Raw genomic sequence first — 22459 nt, 5'->3', positions numbered from 1 at the left:
ACAAAGAGCACAGACTACTTTTACAGAAGTAAATTCAGCTAGAGACTGTTGTTTCCTAAAAAGTGTAAATTTCACATTAAATTGGATATCCAACATAATTCACAGATGAAAAGTCTAGAAGCTCGATAAGAAGTTGGCAATGAGTCACAGACTTACGTTCCCTGTGGTCTTGTTAAACTGCTTTCTGTTTCTGCACCACCCTTGGAAATACACGTCTAATTTGTCAGTGCTAAAGTAAGCGAGAGAGATAAACAGATGTATATATTATATTTATGGACAATTCATTTCTACACTGGTATGCACAGGATATTTTTTGAAAATTAATGCCCAGTACATTAGCCAAAGTCCCTACAACATTCTTCARCATACCATTTAGTTTTTCCTTGTTAATTATCCCATACTTCATCAATACTGCAAGAATGTCAAGCACTGCACATGTGCTATCCAAATCAAAGGAAAATGTATATTTCTAGAATCTCATACCTGATATATAGAGAGAGCATATCACTAATGGGTTTTTAAAATATACATGAATAGTTCAAGTTTATAGATACTTTGTCRCATTATGCCCATTTCCCCAGAAATTACATGATTTCTATTATTGCTAAGCCAATTCCAAAAACATTAGATCATACTCTAGTTTGTCATCAATTAAAGATACAGACCTAGAAGTAAAATATTGTTAACTATGCGTAAAGGGTCATCAACAATCCCCTAGTAAATTAGCAACAAGAACAAGAAAGATTTTGAATGGAGCTGTGCCTTAAACATTATGCAGATATGGCATGTCCATTTTAGGTAAATGTTGCTCTACCTGTAGAAAAAAACTTTGAAGGCATCTACACAGGCGAAGGGCTATCTGGTTTCTATGCTGAATTCATAAAACTGGCATCAGAGTAAAGCCATCGGAATATGAAATAAAATCTGAAATAAAAATGCAATTATTTTATAGGCAGTTGCAATAACAGTAACAATTTGTGTGTATTCTATGGGATAAACCACATTATCATATCCTTTATTCTGTTATATATGTAGATATGTCTCATGTGTGTGTATATATATATACATACATACATATATAACATTTCACGGACCTTCTCTCTTTCCTCAGTTATAGACAAGTGTAACAGCACTGCATCATTTGTTCCACATGCCACAATACAAAGAGAAACCTTGTACATTGTATACAAATTTTGTACTAAGAAAAATCTCTTCCTTTCTTATCATTCCCACTATATCACTATATTGAATACACACTACAGAATACACTTCTGCTGATGCTTGCTAAGTCAACCAAGGGATCTTTTTGAAGTAAGTACTATATACTCTAGGGTTGGCAGAATTATATCTGTAGCTTTTAAAGCATAGGGACACTTCTCTACATGTCAAGCACAACTATAATAATTAATCTGTGAATTAAATAATTTCTAAAGAAACATCTTCATAAAAAATCTTTATTTACATTGCAAAGTCTAGCTCTTGACTGTTAGGGAAGGACAGAATTACAGTTTAATATCCAATTGATTAATTAAAGGCCACATTTTCCATAATGAACAKAAGTCACTTTAGAAATTTATAACTGGAAATACACTCTAATTAGACATTACTACTATCAAAGTTACATGCTAAAAATAGAACATTAATTGTTTTTCCTTGTGTCTTTTGAAATCTTCATTGTTTTTAACAGTGTGCATTTTGTTTGTTTAATGATACACTAAAGTAATTTTTAATCAATATTTCCTGTCTCCTGAGCCTTGTATTTATTGCATATGCCTCTTTAAATTTCACGGAATTAAGTCTGTTTGGGGGTTTGGGGGTTGGTTTTTTGTTTTTTTTTTTTCATTCATTTCATATGTCTAAAAATTATGAAATAGTCATGTGCTTCATCTTTGGATTCATTATTCCCCTTTTGTAATCTTCCTACACCAGAGACTAAGTAYTATTAAATATTTAACAATAATTAATGGATCTCTCTAAACTTCTCTTCAACAGAAAGCACATGCTAATTAAACTGCTGCCCACACAGAGGCAGAGTGTGGCTGTTGTGATATCTGAATGATTACATTTAATATCTTTTTAAATACCTAGTTACACTTTGAAGTGAAATATCCCAAATGCATGATTTCAATCCCAGTTTGGTTTTAATATTTATTTTCTATGTATATACTAGTTAAGTCATAAAGCACATACCCAGCAACTAAAATTATGATTATTCTGTCAATCTGAGAGATTATTGACACAGACTTCTCAGCAATGCGGTCATTAGACTGAAGAATTACTAAACATGATCTGAAAACAACTTATAATTAAATTTAAAACTTCCCTATAATAGTATAACTAAGAGAAATTTACTTTGAGAATATTTCTGCTTTAAAGCTGTACCCTTATTACAAAAGAAGCAAGTAAACAAGCAAGTAGAAAAGCATCAAGTGTATTAGGGGCTGTGTACAGAGTCAACAAATCACCAGTAGAACAACTGTTTATAATTGCTCAAAAAACAGTCATGAAGGCTAACTTGAACATTTGGTAATGGGATACACTGGCTTGAGGATGTTCACATAAAATAATATTCCCCTTTCATTGATCAACCACTACTAAATAAATTATACAGATCAATACTTACATTAGAACAAGGAATCATCTTAGCTAGTAACCCGTCAAGAGCTGACATAATATCAGTCTGATCTATTTTCAGCAACAACACAAAATCTTTATGAAACATTCCAGGAAACTAATATTTGGAGGTGCTCACTTCATGTTACTGCAATGCTCAATTAACAGGTAGTAACTGTCTCACACCTATGAACTCAAAGACATACTACAAAATTATCTGGGGTATCTATGCATGAGTTGTTAATTTTGGTTGATATTATGAAGCTACTATGTAGCTCCCACTGTGAAGACTGCTGTGCAATGAATGCAATCGACACCAGTTCACTGTTATTGACCAGACTTCCATCAGATCTAGAGCCGGAACAACCATCAATCCCCAAATGCCAGCTCTTAAAGAGGAAATGGTTTCAAACAGTGGATTACCTGAGGCCTGGACAAACTCAGCTACTAAACCTGCCTGGGACTGGAGTCAGTAGAAGTGAAAGATTGTCCAAGGCTGAACAAAGAAGCCAACAAACAGTTAAAGGAAGGTATTCACTCACTGGGAGGCTACTTCAAGCATTTTTCTGATGGTACAGCAGGCTTAATCAACTCTGGCACCCTCTTTTCTTCCTTCTGACCTGTGCACATACATTTATTTCCATACTATTAACTATGCTAGTGCAACTACTGGCTTAGTTGTCTCAAAAGCCATATCAGGGAACCATTCTAAGTTAAAAATCATCCCCATGTAATGGACAAGCGAAGACACAAACAATGCAACTGTTTATTTTGATACCGAAGAAGTTGGGAGGAAACTGTGTTTATAGTGACCCCAAGACACTTTGGTGATCCACGAGCTATAAAGAACCTATACAACTCTAAAATAAGCATGCCCTCACTAGCAGCCCAAGAAAAACCATTAGGCTCAAGGAAACCAAAAAATATGTGCAAGGTTTTTCACATTGTCTATGTGTTTCTATTTACAATATGGGTTTATAGGAGAGCAGTATCATGTTCCAAAATTCTGTGCAGATCTTATGAATGGAATGAAGAATGAATTTGAGTTTAGATCCATTGAGTGCTGTGGGTATCCAAAAACTACTATTAGCATGAGTTTAGCTGATATTTCTGCTCTACTGGGTATTATTTCTTGTGGCAATAGGTTGGGACCCTACATCAGTGCAAAGACAGTAAATCTAAGAAAATCACCACTGATAATTACTCCTGTAGCAGGAGCCTTTGGGAGCTCAAGCATGGGATGATAGCAAAGGCCCCAAGGGTATAAACATAAATCACAAATGGTCGAATACTCATTAATAAGGGAAAGGAACCTTGAGAGCTGGATAGAAATGGTTTTAGGCCATAACAAAGGGAACAAAGAAAAGGTAGCCAACATATGTAAAATAACACATATATGTTAAAAATGCAAGGATATAACAAGAAGGGATAAAAGACAGTCACAACCCCTACAGGAACGGGAACAAAGAAAGAACAGAGAGAGAAGAATTGCTCTAACATTGTCACCCCCAGTCAGGAATCCCATACCTGATCAATACAACAGCCTGTCTGCAGCAGGTCTTCCCTCCCCTTTGGAGAGAAAGAGCACTGCTTTTTGATCTGCCATTCACTGACTTTGCTATTGCAGACTCAGCAATCTTATTTAAATTATCTTTTACCATATCCTTGTAAAGTGAATTAGAATTCTAAAGAGCAGCATGTGTGTTTTCTGCTCCCTTCCTACATGGCAAGACAATTTATATTGCAGCAACTTAGAGCAGACTTGAAGGCAGTAATCCAAAAATATAAAAGTGATAAAAAAAATAAGAGCTTTGTGCATTCTTTGCTGGACAGCAGCCATGGATTTGTCAGGATTTTATATTTCTCTTTGTGTCCTATAAAAAGATGTTCTTGGGCAAAAAGTAATTCAAAGTACATATATGCATGCTTTAACAGTCATGTAAAAATCATGAACTGACCAAATGTTGTATATATTGTTCACCACAATTCTGCAAGAAGCCTGTTTAGAATGAGTTGGCTGGCATATAAAAGTGAGGATAGTTATATCAATTTTAATAGAGTCACACGAATCACCACGAGTGACTTTCCACAAGTTTTATGCAGAATCAGTACATTTTTTACTTTTGTGACCTGTGATTCCATTTAATAATGTCACAAATATCAGAATGTAAGCACCATAATGAAGTCTCATATTCTGCTTTTTCAGTTCTGAAACTAGTTTTTCATATAATACACTCTGTGTGTGTGTGTGTGTGTGTCTGTGTCTGTGTGTGTGTGTGTTTGTGTATTAAACCGAGGTGCTAGAGTGATGAAACTCTACATGCCAGAATGGTCAAACTTGATAGAACCACAAACAGCACACTAATTATAAGTAGAGACGTTCAGTATGCTGAAGGAAATGGGTATTAAGAGATAGTCCTAATACAAGATGCACATGTTTTGTCATGAACAAATTTTGAGCAACACAGACAACATTTCTAGCCACTAGAAAGCTAGTGTAAGCACTTGTAAGCTATTGTCTTTGAAAAGGTTTATGGTTTACTCATCAAAGATAACAGATGTGCCAGATGCTACCTGCATTTCTTTTAAAGCAAAACAAAATGCTAGCTCTGTGGCTGGCTAGGCATTTTTAAGCAAAAGAGCAACTTTGTTCAGGTAATTCCTTTAAAATCTTTTTCATCCTCAGGCCCAAAACTTCTAAAACCAGATCCTTCTGATCTGTCCCCTCATAGACACTCTTCTTACATTTCAAATACCAGTCTGTCTTTCTTGGACTTTCAGCAATCAATTGAAATGCAACTTGGCCAAAACCAAGTTCCTAATTTTTTTCCCTCCCAAACCCTTCCTTCCCCCCTTTTCTCTACAAAGACACTGTCATGCCTCCCATCTTTCTGAGGCATGGTCTGAGCATCATCTTTGACTTAGCCCTCCGTTTTCATCCAGACAGCTTACCCATCAGTAAATCGTCTGCTCAGTGTTGTCAATATCCAACCTGTCATTCTGCATCTGGACAAATGCAATCTTTACTACTGCTTTTGTGGTCTTTCCAAATCCTTTTAAATGTTGCTATTTGGATTCTTTTATGGTTCATTCTTTTTCTGCGTATTTTCATTCTTTCACCAAAGCAATGCCAGCTTCCTGTTACATCCAGTGCCCTTTGCATTCTTCTCTACTCATACAGCCATTACATCAATGCATTAGCGTATTGCTTTTTTAATTTTACACATTTTCCATAAACCTTGCCAGCCTCTTTGGAAGACTTTTCTTATTAGCATCCTTATGTTTTCTCCTAGTCTTGTCCTTCTATATGGGAGAACCTTTATTAAAATCCTCAAAGCCACCTCACTATCTTCCTCAAATTCAACTTTAAATTCTTCATCTGATGCTCCATCTTCACAATAATTCACCTAAAGAGCTAACTTATCAAAACTAAGACACACCACTATTGCAGATGTTTTACCTTCTTTCCTTCTGCCTCCCCCGTCACTCTGTCTCAACATTTTGTTTGTAAATTCGTTGGAGCAGAAACTATCATTTACTATAGTCTTGTAGTATAGAATCTTTTGCTTGAAGGTCTGCTATTGTCTCACCAAAGTAACTAATAAATATTACAGTAGAAATGAAGCCTACCTGGGAGCACAATAACAGATCATGCAGAAACTTCCTTACTGATGTCAGTCAGAGTGGTACATGGTCCCTTTAATATAAGCATCTGAAATGTAATCATTTGGAGGGAAATTATGGCTCTGTTGAAGTCCATACTTTTTATGACCATATTATTTTGGTAATATACTAACTTAAAGAATATCGCTGTATTAAATTAATGTAACAAAAAGGCATATATTTTGTGTTACTCTGTTCTGCAATGAGTTCTACAGATTTATTATACCTACAATAGGCCCACTATGATAGAATGTTCTAGTTTTCATCCTAGGTTTCATGAAAGAGCTCTCTCTCTTTCTTTCAAATTTTCTTTCTTGCTTTAGGCAAGCTGGGAGATGAGGGAGACCCCAGTGCAGACCATGCCCTCACTGACGGGTACCATCCCATAGGGTCTGAACATGGCAGGCAGAGCCAGGTACTGGTAACAGGGTCCATCAACAGCTCCAGACATGGCAAGTAATGAACCAGGGTCCAGGGTCCAACAGGAGAATCCAGTCAGGAGCAGCAGGAAACGGGGCCAGAGACAGGACTAGAGACAAGGCTACAGCATGGGTCCAAAGTCCATCCAGGAGACAGGGCTGGAGACAAGCTACAATGTGCCTACGAGGGGCCCATCCAGGAGGCAGGCTACCTACAGTGCAGATTCAAGGTCCATCCAGGAGACAAGGCTGGAGACAGGCACAGCTACAACCTAGCTCAAGCAGGGACTTAGCTGAAAAGGGGCTTCTGGGCAGGGAGGGCAGGTGGGGGGATCCCAGCCCTGGTCAGGGACATTAAGGCTCATCAGGACCCTGACAGTTGCTTGCTTTGAATTTCTTTATTTTGCTTCTTTTTTCCTTTCTTTTTTTATTTGACAATAGGCCTAACAAACTACATACAGGTTGCTTCATTTTTTCAGTGAACCGCATCACGTGTACACATTTATGGATAAAATTTAAAAGGACAAAATGCTGAAAGTGTTTTTCATACTTAAGGGAAATACAATTAATTAATGTATTGGATGTGCTGAGTTCTCAAGTGGCCTTTTAAAAAAATCTAAAATAGAGTCTACAAATCAGTAAATACAAGAGCTTTCTTGCATCCATATCTTTGGACATTTATGCTTACAGTTCTGAAATCAAAATGCTAGTTTGCTTGCACAGCACACATCAGAGAGAAAAATTCTGAATACTGCTGAAAGTGGAGGGAATTTTGTTCAGTGGAGCTGGGATTTCATCCCTATTTCTTCCTCTATTTTATCAGATTCATTCACAAATATTGTGGACAGTATGGATAAAGCCTGATCAACACCTCCCTTGAGAGCTGAGTTAAAAACAGAATAGTAACAGAAACTTCTGCATTTCAAAACAGATTCTTGAGGCCAGGTAGGTTGAACACATGCAGAAAAGTATAATGGTGGCTCTCTGGGTTCTTTTACCTAACTTAATACAGTGCTTGTAAGATTCATTTCTCTCTTATTCATGCTCCATGTGTTTGTCAGTCAAATTTTCTCAGTCATTAACCGTTCATTTGCTACTCTGTAATTTATTATGTTATTCATTTTACAAGACAGTGTGCAAGGTTTCTTGCTTGTCTGTTCAAGTCAGGCATAATGCTTTATTCTAACCTTCACAGTCATACTGAACTTGTCAGGAATATTTATTATTTGAGTTTAGAAGGTTATCTACACATTTTTCATTTTTTTATATTGTTCATTAGCTTCCTTTATACTGATTTTTCACTCTGTAGCAAATATGGGATTTGTGATCCATGCAGTTTACATTACAGATTTGCACAGATCAAAATAGGATCAGTAGAAGCTGTTTATTGACTTTCATTGACTTATCAGTTCTAATAAAAGCACACTGAGTGAAAAGTTTCCAAGAATGCTATGCAATCACAATGAAACCAAGTCTTGCCACAACATATTATAGTTTCATTGGATTGAAGAATGACACATAGAAAACGTGTGGCACAATTTAATTTTATCATCATGTTATTAAAAACTTCTTGAAAAGTAGGTACTTACTTTCTCAGTTTATAGCTTGGAAAGTATAAATAAATGCATTGTACTTTAGCCTGTGAATTAAATTTTGGTTTTGTGTTAATAAAACTAATATATTACAACTTAAGGTGGACTAAAACCAAAACATTCCATATTTCTTTTCAAACAACTTTAGAAGCTTCTTGTCTATTTAGAGGAAAATCAGGTACTTTGGCATATATATTACATTAACTTCCAGTGGGCTTTTTGGAAAATTGKGTCACTACATATCACTTGAACAAGCAATATTAATGTAATACTTTCCTGCATTTCCAAATAACTTGGGCTCAATACTTGAATACCTAAAGGCACACTCATAAATCATCAATAGCTAGGTTGATTTTTGGTGCTGCTCTTTAATTGCAACTCAGATTGACTTCAGCAATTCTAAAAATGCAGCCTATTTTTATTTAGAAATCTGTATCTCAAAAAGAAGCTTAAGTATAGGCATCCCAACTATACAACACTGGTCTAATTTACAAAATTTACTGGTTTGTCATCAAATATCATAATCATTTTCTTTTGACTTTATCCTTGGTCACACAGATAGTTCACACTAACTGTTGGACAATGCACTGGGAAGCAGAATATGTAGGCTATACAGGATCCTGTAACACTTTGGCCCAAGTAGATTTTAGGCCAAAGGAAAAAAAGAAATATCTTTAAAAATAAAAGCTGTTCATTTCTTCCCCTTCATTAAGAACTGCTTCATTTGCTTACTCAGGTAAGTCAGTTTATTTGCAAAAATCTTTCTGGTATGGAAAAGTCTCACAAACGTATGTGGAAAAGTACTCATACTAAAACTATTCTATAGACACTAATAAAAAAGCTCAAAATATCATTATCCAAACAAGAGAGTCAAACAGTTGCAAATACTCATGAATAAAATTAAAAATATTGTGAATACCCATAGGAAAAAAACTTTTCCTGTTTATAAAGCAAAGGCTTTGACAACAATGCTAAGTAACTTATATTCATAGAGGCTGCTTTGTGGARGAAACAGGCTAACATTTGTTTACAATAAATATTCAAACAATGGAAGATGAGAGGTTCATTAAAATAATACYAGACAAATCCACTGAATATATATATTATTCAATTATACAATTAGAGATCACTTTTCAATAAACATCCAGACCAGCCAAACCCACGATGACACATAAAACACATGTTAATACACATCTCTCAGTACTACATCTAACAACTGGAAAAAAGGAACTTCTGATAAATAAGAGTACTTTTAGAAATTATTATAATAGAACATATAAAAATATTAACAAATATGACACTGAGATATTATCAAAGATATTCACATTGTCTAGTGGAAACGATCAAAGATTATTGTAAGCCACCACTTTTACCAAAGGAGGCATTCAGACTGAGAAAATTTTGAATGCATTAGACTGCTACTGGTTAAAATAGTATTTCTGTCTCTTCTCCTTAATGTGTTTAAAACATACTTTAACTAATTTCACTTTTGCTTGTTGGGTAGTTCTTAAATGATTTATGGATACTGACTTGCACAGTTCTGAAAGCCAAAAGTATAACTGATCCCATTCTTCATTTTAGTAGTTTATCTCTTACCGAGACTATATAAAGCATCAAAAAGGCTCTATTGCACATATACCAAAAAGTCAGTCTTTTATTCATGACATTGTATCTGGGAATGCCCAAATATCATATGATGTAAAAAGTAACAGATGGGAAACTGGACTCTTTCTTCATATTCTTTTAACTGAGAAAGAAGTCCTGGACATATTATCACAGTCGTCAGCTCCAGAAACACAAGCAGAAAAGTTTTCACTGTTTCCTCTGCAAACGAAGAGAATTTCACTGGTGAACTGAATGAGGGTCTTCCATATGCAACCAAGGCATGGTTATGATGGTTAGGAACTTATCTCTCTTTTTTTTTTTTTTAAGTAACAAGACAATAAATAATTGATAAACAAATAAAAAATGGGCAGGATTAGTAAATGTGCTGAACAATCAATAAGATCTGTATTTTTACCTTAAAACTGGTAGTTGTAAGAAATCTTAATTACCATCAGAAGTATCTTCAAGGACTCTCTTTATGCTGCAGGAGTTTTGGAAGCTGATGGAAAGTTGCTCCTGGGAGCAAGTCTAATGTGAAAGTCACTGGTGGGGAGGTTGCAAGCGTGGAGGTCTGTAAATAAAAAACAATGCTGTTTTAGATTTCACATTCATTCTGTTATAATAAAGACAGAGAGCATAGCAAAGAAGCTGGCCCACCATATTTAAGTGTGTATGTGACTGCAAAATTACTACTTTCTGAGCCTCATTGTTAAAGGTTCATTTATTAGAGTTCTGGCTCAGTTATCTGGGGCTCTGAATTTGGAGCCAAGTACATTACTTGAGTAACAGCAGATGGAGCCTGCATAAATAAGAGAGGAGTTGTTGCTGTAAAGAGTATAATAGCTACTAGTTCCAGCCCTTACTTTTAGATTAGGCCATGGGCACTTTCCTCTAGGGTCATCAAATAAGATTCATAAATGCAAATTAAGCACACTTAGAAATACCTTTATTAAACTGTTCATCATAAATCTGAATTCAGGGATCTAGACAAGAGGTAATACATTTTTTTTGGTGGGGGACCACTCAGAGTAGTGCATCCCGCACCTACCAGGGCAGGTACCATATCTGGTAGTTTGATATGAAGTGCTTCACCTGTATCGAAGCTCAACTAAATCTAGTTTTGAATGTCCCATGCAGTTAAATTACATTTCTGTTAGGACATATGCAATACCCATACACTATGCAAGACCTCTGCAGGGAGAATTTAAGTCCATTTTTAAGTGTCAGTCTCCTATAAGCATTACATTATAAAACTGTTCTAATAGCAGAAAGCTTCATTCACCTCTTCACTTTAGGCTCTAATGCACAACATTTGTAACTGTTCATATTTTTGGTGTACTCAATTACCAATTTTATTATATCAGTGCCCAGAAAACCCCAGTCATTACTTTCAATATGCAGTCACATAACTGATTTTAGATGGGTCTAGATAAGAAATTAAAAATAATGATGAAGGGATTTAAATAAGTAATGTGTAGGCTGAACCTAATTCTGATTTCAATTTCATTGACTGTATACTAATTTAACTACATAGATTTAATGGAGGTATTATGATTTACACCACTGTCAGTGGCCTATATTTCAAACACGGATCGTAATTCCATACTTCAGTACTACCTATTCTCTCAGGGCAACAGGGAAATTCTTTTACTTTTTTATATTTTTGTAATATAAAAATACAGGACCTATAATGAAAAAGATGTTTTCCTGCTGATCAGGTATTATGTAGCCTGTCTTTAAAACAGTACTGCTAGGATTACAACTTTCTTTGTTAGTATATCAATTTACCTATCATATGCAAAAAGGAGAAAAATAAACAGTGAATTTAAAAGAATGAGGAGAGATTTTAAAAGAATGAGGAGAAAAAGCCCATTATGGCCATGCTTGAAGCAAGAGCAATTGAAACACAACTACTTTAGGGAACAAACATTAACCAAGACTTAAACAGCGTTAAAAGTAATTTTCTTATATTAAATAGCCTGCCTAGATTCCCACATTTCTCATATCGATGTTACGTTATGATGGTTCCATTGAACATACATATGCTTGTTTAGACATTTCCCACTGACAAGCCCACTTTCTAATCAGAATTTACTTTTTTTGGCTAAATTCAATCCAAATAGATTTCCAATAAGAAAACTTTCACATGTAAAATTTCAGCTACTTCTACTCTGAGGTCACCATTAACAACAAAACAGAAAAGATTATTTGTTTTCCTATGAAAAAARTGTAGCTTACTTCTAAAGACTGAAATAATGAAAAACTTAAATAAAAATTTAAGTTTTCTGTTTGAATGTGATTATATCAGTTCTGCCTGAATACTTCGTAAAAGAATACTTCGCCAAGRTCTGCTTTTCAGTGTGTCACAAATTTTTCATATAATAAAACACCACAACTATGAAATCAAGGATATAGATAATAACTAAAATATCTTAATTTGTGATATTTACTACTGACCTGGGTATTATAACTTCATAACCCAGGTTATCCACTGTTCATTTCTTCACAGCCTAAAGATCTTCACAGAATGATAAAGAGACATTTGTCATAACATACACAGGAACCTTCTCTAAATGGAAACTCAGCACTCAGCCACAGCCAGGGCAACCGCTCAGTCTCATTATTCTAATCTTTGTGCAACATTTACAGTTGTCAGGAGAAGGGTTGTTTCTGTTGGCTCCATCTGCCAAGCCGCTTGTCAGTTTAATGGACACGCATTCCAAATATTCTTAAGCCTGCAGCCATGTTTGAATTCATCTGCCTCAGTGGAATACCTAACGAGCAATGTTAAAAAATACATGGTTTAATGAACTATCAAGCTAGGTCTTCAGAGTTAATAGACTATTTACCTAGTCAAAACACTTGAAAAACATTCTTTCGGGCTTTCTGTGTTTATTAGCCTTTTGTTTGGATTTCTTTTTCTTTTTCCATTAGTTATTGTTCTATAATCAAGAATAATTCTTATCTTACAATAACTACAGAAAAAAATTAGGGTCTGGACAATCGTCCTTTCAAGATTCATAAATGGAGAATGGGGATCTCCCAGATGGAGGTATGGCAAAGATATACCCCATGAGTTAAATAGTACTGTCCTCCCTTTCTGGGAACCTGCGTCTTCCTCAGGTCTTGTTCAAAAATATAACAGAATTCCAGCCACATTCATCTGGTTTTATAGTTTCCTACATCTAGAAGCCTGGGAGGGGGATTTGTGACTGAAACATTTTTACCACCCTAAACAACAAGTTTGGCACTTGTTGCAAAGAAACTCAGTTTCCTGCTAGAAGCATGTTTTTTTGTAAATTATGCATACTACATACATGTGCATGTCTTACGATTTTGGGAGATGCGTGGATTGTGAGAAGAGTACATGCAAAAGCCTCATCTGAATACACATTGATTTAAAGGAAAGCAAAAAGTGTTTTTTTAAAAAAAAGAAGAAAACAACAAAATGACAAAAGAGAAACAAAAAACGCTGTTGTAATGACCTATTTTAATAAGACATGCCATTTGTAAGACATGCAGTGATACAGAATAGTAAATTTTTCTATAACATCCAAGCTTCATTGATAGGTAGCTGATTTATGCAACTGTAAGACTGCATTCTTGAATTACATTCCAACTACAAGCAAATGAGGTCTAATTTTACAAACATTTAAGTTCCATAGTGTTGGCTTTACATATGTACATACCTATGTAAGAGTGTTAGCTTCAGAAAACCACTTGCAAATGAATTTTAGGGTGAAAATGGAGGTTCATAAAAGAAATATTTGCACTAGTTGAAATGGTATATTAATATATTTTATTGATCCCATTTGTCATTGCTTTTGTTCTACAAATTTTCTGTGTACATTATCATACCTAAGATTAATAAAATTAATATATTTGGAAAATTGCAGTATCTCTGTAATTACCTTAGATACAAATTGCACACATTCAATTGCCTTCATTAAGTCTGTAGCTGCATGTGACTCAGAGGATTAGTAATTAGGCAGTTAATGGGAGCAGTTTACTGTACTTTTCCAGTCTGCCTTCCAAATTTTTTAAGTCATCCCCTCATAGCTTCATGGAGTAACGGTAGCCTTTGCATGCTAACATATCCCTTCCTCTCTGACTGAAGGAATCACCTGCATGAAGTTTCAAAAAATATATATATTCTTTTCCTTTTATTTCTTTTGGTTTCAGTCAATCTTAGAAAACATCACTGAATTTCACAGAAATTAGTTTATCATTTTGTTTAAAACTTTTTTTATAATTAAATGTTGCTGCATGCAGCAATGAAAACTGTGAGCTTCTTGTAGATCATAATGTGCCTATTAACAATTAATGAAGTATGTGAACATTTTAATTTCCTGCAGTATTAACATAAAAGCATATGTGGCTTAAGTAAATATTCAGGGTCTAGACTACCTAGCAGATAGTCCACAAGCTGTTGAGTTTTACCAGTAGTTTTGAGAAAGGGATGTATCATATTTGTGGTAAGCCAGAAACAGGCAAGAAAGCAAACTGTGAATCCCACTAGAATTTTTCCCTCAAACCAGGGAGACAAAATCTGCCTGAGCTTTTGCTTTTCGTTCTCAGTGCTGTGCATGCTAGCTCTGCTGGATGGCCAATGCCGTTGCCCATTACTTGCCCAGAGTGAGTTGTAGTTTGTTGCTTTCAGCCAAGCTAAGGGTCTACTCTTTGAACGATGCCAATGAAGTCTTGATCGAGAAACCAGCTGCCATAGAACTGAACACTGGGAAAGTTAGAAGAGGCCTTTTGCTTCTGCAAGCATCAGGCTGAATCCAGGCCAAGGCTGAAGCAATTAACAGCTACCACAACACAGCAACTGTTCTGGCATGGTCTCAGTCCCTCTGCCAGGTCCTAGTCTAGCAGCAGAAGAAAGATACCTACAGAACAAAACCAGCACCAATAAAACAGACATATTGCTCTCTTCAGTTGCACCCCCAGCCAATAAGCTGTGAATTGACTTACTTTGGCAGTTCTATAACTTATCCTACTAACTTGAAACCAAAGAACATGGAGCAGCGCAGAAAGTCCTTCCTAAATTTTTGTGTTGGATCTGTACAGTTAAAAAGCAGGGGATTGGGTCAGACAGGTCTACAGATTACATGGCTGTCATTCCACTACTTACTTTCAGGCAGTATGTGCAAGAGAAGGGGAGGAGAATGCAGAGGGAACTCGGCAGGTTTTTGGCACCAAAAGAATTATTAGATATCCTTAGCATCAGGTGTTTTCTCTCTACACATCCTCTGAGAATAACCAGATGTATAAAACAGTGATCACAAACATCCTGCACAATCATATTATTTTGATCTCTGGTCAGCTATCAGTTAGGTATGCTCTGCTTACAGTGCTGAAAAGTCAGTAAAGGATGCAAAGAGCCAAGGTTTTCAAAAGGTGTAAGTTTTGTTTTTGTTTGGCAGTCAGGTTTCAAAATACCATAAAAATTAAACAATGGCTAAAAATGGCTAAAGCCACTGAGGCTTTAGAATTTCATCAGATGCAAATCATCAGCTCTGACACTCAGAAGGTTAATACTGTACTCCTTAGCTCTGGAGTGATGCATGAAAATATACAATCAGTGACTTCAAGAAACCCATCTAAGCCCTGCATGTACATTTTTCACTTCACCAGCTACTCTGGTGGTAGCCAGTAGATCTAATTTCAGCAAGTTTGTGTTCCTGACAGCAGTCACATCAAATTACAGAATCTTCCAGACTTAGCTGGCACCTTCATCTCAGCCTTTCTATCAAATAATATGCCTGTTGCCTTCATCATGCAATCTTTAATTATCTGAAAATCAGCAGACTGCTGCTTGTGCCAGCAAAGGAAATGAGGAAAGAATAATGTCCTTTCCAATCCACATGGCTGGACACCCTTCAGAGACATCTGATTTGATTGCCAGTAACAATATTGATGTTCTTTTTTACATCTATGGCTTAAGGCCTTTTCTTAAAGAATTAGCTTATGCATGCACATATTAAAACCTGCATGACTTTTTTTTTTCTTGGTGACAGAGATGCTGTGAATTTTAGTTCTGATTTTCCAACAGATGCTGCTTGGTGTGTAAGTATGATGTGTCCCTAGGGCCACTGAACTGTGTGTGTAAAAGATTAGGAGGATGGGTGAAGATTGTTTACCAAAGAGGCACTCTATGCATAAATCTCAGGGGAGACTCGCAGAATATTTTGCACTAATCCAAGACAAAGGTGTTCTAATTCCTTGGAATCAGAGACAAACCCCAAAGGGGATCAAGGTCAACACAGCAAACCGGGCGAACCATTAGCAACCTAATTACCTTCTATTGACCCAGAAGAAATTCTAGAAGCAACACAGATATCTCTGGATGCTGGAACAGCATCTATCAATTTCTGGCCTCTGGGTCTTGTCATTACCTGACATCTCCACTGCTAAAACCACTCTTTAGGAATCTTCTCCTAATTTCTGTAACCTGATTATTTAGACTGAATGCCAGTAGCTAACATAAACTGCTCTGGGCTATATTCTAGCAGGCTGCATCATACAAGGAAGTTTGTTCCTTGTAATACCCTACCTCTCATTAACAATGTAAATATTTTAAAATGGGCCTTCTTTGGAAATCACACTGTGATACTTCCTATTCATTGCAACACATTTTGGGAAACCTGGCCTGAAGGAAAATCTGAGGATTCATATCTGCCTTAGTTACAAAAGGATCAAACCTCACCAACTTAACAAATGGGTAAGTAGAATAGTTGGAAAAAAAAAAGAGAGAGAGAGAGAGAGAGAAAGAAAAGAAAAGAAAACTATGCATAGACAAATTGACCAGTTCTGTAGCAGATATATAACAGATCTCCCCCTTTTTTTTTCCATTGGTATATTAACAATTCAGGTTATAAGCTCTTTTGGACATGTATCTGTGTGTTGATTTGTCCATAGGGAACTAGCCCACTTTTGTGTGCAGTATCGGTTACAAAAATGTAATCAATCTTATGCATGAGGAATATGCTTTACAAATGATTCTTGCTGGCAGTTCAGTAGAACTGCTCTTTTCAAGGATGTCCACTTGTACATTGAGGACAGCTGAAGAATGGAAACAAGAAAACTGCACTGGAAAGATAAAAAGAAATTGAGTATGAGAATTGTCTTTCTTCCGCAGTCTGATGACTTTTCAGGGTGAGGGAAGTTGAGAGTGCTATTGGCAAGAAATGAATATTAAAGTATAAAATAAAAGCTATGGTAGGTCAAGTTTCAGATCTGTGAAGCACTACGAGTGTGAACTTTAAAAAGCACTCAGTTGTTACAACTGTATTGAACTGAACATTCTGCATTTCTTTTTGTTTATTGCCTCATGCTACAAATATTCCCTAATTCCAAATCTCAGCCACATGCAGGAAAATATATTTGTGCTGCAATCTAAATGGACTAATAAAAACAACATTCAACCATTTGGAACTGAAATATTCATGAGATACTCAGGGAACAATGAAACTGAATTGCTTCAGCTATCCTAAAGGAACAAGAGTCAAGAAAACACAGGAGTAACTAGAAACTATTCTACTGTGCCTTCAAAGTTTCGTTCTTTATTTTTCTTTTGCCTTTTGCTCCTCTTACTTCAAATCAAGCACCTTCATTCCCATTTAGTAGATACTACACCTGGCTACCCAGCTGGCTCACATCCATTTATCTAAATTTTGGCCTGTGGAGTTACATTACTGTGAAAGCAAAATAGGAAACTTCTGCCTATCTGAGTGAACTTCCTTTGCCACAGTATAGTCACACAGCCAGATGACAAACATATGTGAATGTGTGCATCTTCACATGAGTCCAAGTAATTGTTCAAATCAATATTAGAAGTTTCCTAAATCTAATGCTTAGTATCTCATGGAAAATTGTCTCTCTCTTGCTTGTTACAATCAAAAGATATTATTGTGTTCAGAAATAGCACTAGGCTCAAAGTACTTGAGACATTTTTATTAACTGACCATTTCCTACTTTAATGAAACATATAACCTAAATATGATAACCAGCTTCCTAATTAAAATTGCAAACAGTATAACTAAGGTATCTTACATTATTATTTAGAAATGTGGGTCAGTGCTATTCTTGCTTGGAGTGAACATGTCGGTTCTAGAAATATTTCACACTGGGAGCAGTTATCTTAAACTACTGTAGCTGTATGCCTGAGACCTGTATGGCTTCGGAAGCTAAAGAGGATGTTATCTATGCCTCCTCAGCATCTGTCAGCCTGGGTGATCATTCCTAGCATCTACCTAGCTATCTGTAACAGCAAGTACAGCTGTCACCTATCCTTTTTAGTGGATATCCTTTCTCATGAGGGAAGATGGAACATACCAGCAACATGATACAAGAAGTCCCTCCATTCCCTGATTGCCTCCCTTATTCAGTTAACACACATTTTTCCTCTCAGTAACATGCTACCTACAGTAGGAAAGCAACTAAGACATAAACACAAAATAAAACATATAATCAGCCTGATAACTCTGTAATAAATGGAAGTAGGAGACATTTTACAGAATGCAATCTAATTTTTCAATAGGCCTTTGATCAACCTTGACCATTTTAGATGAAGTTCCAACCGTCAAGGCCTACCCGTAACCCCCAGACTACAACCTTCAGCTTCCCCGATCCCTCTGGTATCATAACCTACACTGCCTACCCCAAACTTCTTTGCACACTGTATAAGAGTAAAGATTGCTCTGGCCTCAGCCAGCCTACCCTCCTCCAGCTCCTTCCTGCCTCCCAAAGCTCACACCAAAGCACCCTGCACCTTCCTCCGTGCGTCGGCAGCCTCCTGCACCACCTCACTGCAGAGCCAACTCTCTGATGCCTTAGTCAGGGCTTCTGCACCAACACCTAGAAGATTTTTTAAGTCAGGTAATACTAATATCATTCAAAAGCACATCTCTAAATCCAAGATCTGCTTCAAACTGCTTAAATTCTTGCCCACTATTAGACATTTGAATACCAAGAAAAAATAGATTTGCAGTAAATAACTGTATATGCAACTGTAATTTTTAAATAAACATGAGAAAAGAAAGTAATAGTCAAGAAAAAAAAACCTTTTTGTGTTTTTGCACTAGGAGACCGATTTTTCCTATTGACTTGTTATTGTCAAATTGTGACAACTTCACTAATGTCACTGGTCATTTTTTGTCAGTGTAAGATGTCTCCAGCCAATTTCTTACAGTTTTCAATCCTTAAATAATCCTCAGACAGTATGTACTATTCAGAGAAGTCTCATGGATACAGAATACAAATATTAATAGAGGATTTGGAAGCTGAAGAACTAAACAGACCTAGGTTACCTATACTTAYGCGCTACTTAGTTTCATACCACACTGGCACACACTTACAGCAGTACAGTTAAAACAGGATCTTAGCGTTTTTGCATCAAAGAACTGTTGGTAAGTTGATTTGGCTTGATCCAGACACAGTTTATTTTTAGTATATTTTTCTCCTTTTTTGCTGGCAACCCAGCTTGCCCCAAAGTCCTCTATTTGCATAGCCTTAATTATGTGCTGTTAAACATCTTTARGTGTCTTCCAAACTTCCAGATTAGAAGTTCTAAAGGAATTTTTGGCTTGTGCTTTGTTCCACCCTGGCTGCTTTGCAGACTTTATACCATATATTTTCTGAAATGTTTAGGAATCACTCTGGGATTTCAAAGCACTTGAAAGATATGAGCTTGTGTAGCTTCTCCATCCAATGTGGTCTCCAAAACTAAGCCAGGCAAAATTATTCTTCCCAATTTCACAAATACTGAGAAATATTGTGAGACAAAACATGATCATTTGTATATCTTGTATTTAGTCAAAATAACTTTGCGCACAGTCAGTGTCATCACTGACACAGGCACTAATAAGAGGGTTTTTTGTAAGAAAAATATTTGTTGGAAAAATGAAGCATACTTTAAGTTATCTTATAGTGAATACAAATAAAAATCAACTGAATCAAGTGTCTGTTTCCATTTTTTGAAGGCATCTTGGATAATTAAAAAGTGACATATTACTTCATCTTATATTGTAATAATTAACCTATAGATCATGTTTGATTCAAAGTGTTTCAGGACTGCAAATTTAAAACATTCACAGAATTTTTTTTTTATATATATATATATTTTCCGTGTCCATTTCTATTAAAAGAAAACCTTAAATTTGGCTCATTTAAGCCAGCTCAAATTTGCATTCACTATCAACAAATACAAGTATTTATATTAGAAATCTGATTTGAGAAATTTCATAATTGAAACAACATATCACTTATATRTCAGATTTTTAAAATCTTATTTTCCTAGTGAACTATGCACAAACTGACCCATCAGAATTTTTTTATGAAAAGAGTGTTTAAGGGTAAAAGTAATTGAGAGACAATTAAAAATAAATCATAGGACTCTAAACAACTTGGATAATGATGATTTATCACCCACTAGTTTTCTGTAATTTTTAACTCTTATGAAGTTTTTTTCTTAGTTCATTATTTTGGTAAGAGAACTGTTCAAACCACCAAATTTCAAAAAAATCTTGAGTGACCCTCTGTCTCATAGGCCAAACCTGTTCAGTGAATAAACTTCCTAATATACAGAGATGCATGAGAAATTAATTCTACTTTCTTTGTCTCTTCTTTGGAGAGTACTGCTGCTCAGAAGTTTATGGCAAACAGTGATTATATTAAGCCTTTATTTACTGAGTTACTGAAACTTTAGAACTGCGTATGTACTGTAGATGATACCTTTGTCTTTTAGGTATCTTTCATAATTTTTCCGCAAAGAGAAAGTCAGTTCTTCTTTACAACACATCTGGAATTGTAAGACACCTGTGTTGCAGAGTAGAAGATGGACATTCTTTCTCTGCCTCATATCAGTAAAACAACTCAATTACACCATGATTAATGTTTGGCTCAGTGTCACATAAATTTGTCTAACAGCTGATACTACATAAATCAAGATGTCTGGGTGCCAGCTCTCACTGCACTCAGTGCATACCACAAAATCGCATCCCAAATACAGGTTTGCTTCCTCTCAGCGTAGAAAATTACTAACATAAAGTATGAAGACCTAGAAGCATCCATCCTGCCTCTTCATCGAGCTTGCTATCAAGCACAGCTAAAAATGCAGCCATTAAATGTGATTATAGCACAAATTACAACTTACAGCAACACACTTCAGAGTTTACACTCTATTTGCTACTCCATTTGAAAATAAAGAACAAACAGGAAGATCAATAAACCGTTATGTTCTTTCAAAATATGAATTCTACATATATCTCTGACACTTCTATTAAAAATTCACTAAGTTTGAGTCATTCAGATCTAGTGTTTGGCTTAAGCTGTCTCTACACACAATCAAGTCATCTATCTCTATACCCAGACAAAAGTGGCCAATGCTGTGATGAGCTCCCTAAAATTTTCTTTTCAAAAAAGTAATATACTGACTTCTGAGTATTTGGCAATGTCAACCAGGAAAGATGGGACATTCTAAATATTATAAAAATGCCCTTCTAAATAATTTATAAATGAGTCCCATGTAAGAGGACCCAACGTGCTAAGGATTAGCAAAAATATAGAACTGTTAAAACAATTTACATGCTAACAATTCAATTATGCCCTTGATACACTATGCTACGTAATCATTTTTAACATATGAAGAATAGACGAGGGACAGGCTACATTTATAAATACACAGCCTTAACCTTCTGATCACAACGAATTGTAGTACCATCTCATAGGTTCAGCTAACAAAGGCTGCAGTAATAAGAGCAAAAGTTCACTGATCTAGAAAGAGGCTTTCTAGAATTAAAAAGTCACTATGAAGCAAGTGAAAATAACTAGCAAAAAACACATAGGCAATTTATGATATAAAAAATTTGGCTGATTTACAGGGAGTATCTAGTATCACACACTATGTTTTTAATCAGCATTTACCATACAGTTTAAAGACACATACTTCAGTAACTAGTTCCATACTACGCTGTATGGAACTAATCCCATGCTGTATGAACAACAGTACTTGATGTAATGTGTCATACTCAGTACTTATCGCAAAGCTGTTCTGTCACGTTTTGTGCCATCTCTATCATTTACCATTGGGCAAAATCCAGTTATAGACAAATGTTAACTATAATTAGAATGATAAATCAAACTTTCACTTCCACAATGGCAGTTATTTATAAGCTGACTAGACCTCTCAATTATTTCAGATGACTTCTGTCAAAATGTTTAAGGATGTTTACCAATGTCCTCATTTAGGTTTGAGTTAGATATGCATCAGGCAATTAGATATTTGAAGTAGCTGTTAGAATTGTTAGCTAGCTCCCTCTTCTCAAAAGGCCAAAGTAGCTGACAATGGATAATAACTAAATATTTCATATGAAAAAGGATATGCAGAMATAATTACTGCTGCAACCTCATCAGACTAGCCAAGTCTAATTAAGTGTCAAGCTGGAGTTACAAAAGGGTTATGATATTTCCCTTAAAAACAGGAACTCAACTATGGTGACACATAGACAATAAGACAACCTCAGGAGCAAGATGAACATGACTTTTATGTTGGTCTATGAATAATGT

Source organism: Apteryx rowi, unplaced genomic scaffold, assembly GCF_003343035.1.
Source record: "Apteryx rowi isolate R43461 unplaced genomic scaffold, aptRow1 scaffold_371, whole genome shotgun sequence".
Lineage (NCBI taxonomy): Eukaryota > Metazoa > Chordata > Aves > Apterygiformes > Apterygidae > Apteryx > Apteryx rowi.
The sequence above is the reverse complement of the archived record's forward strand: the minus strand, read 5'-3'. Positions refer to the sequence as shown.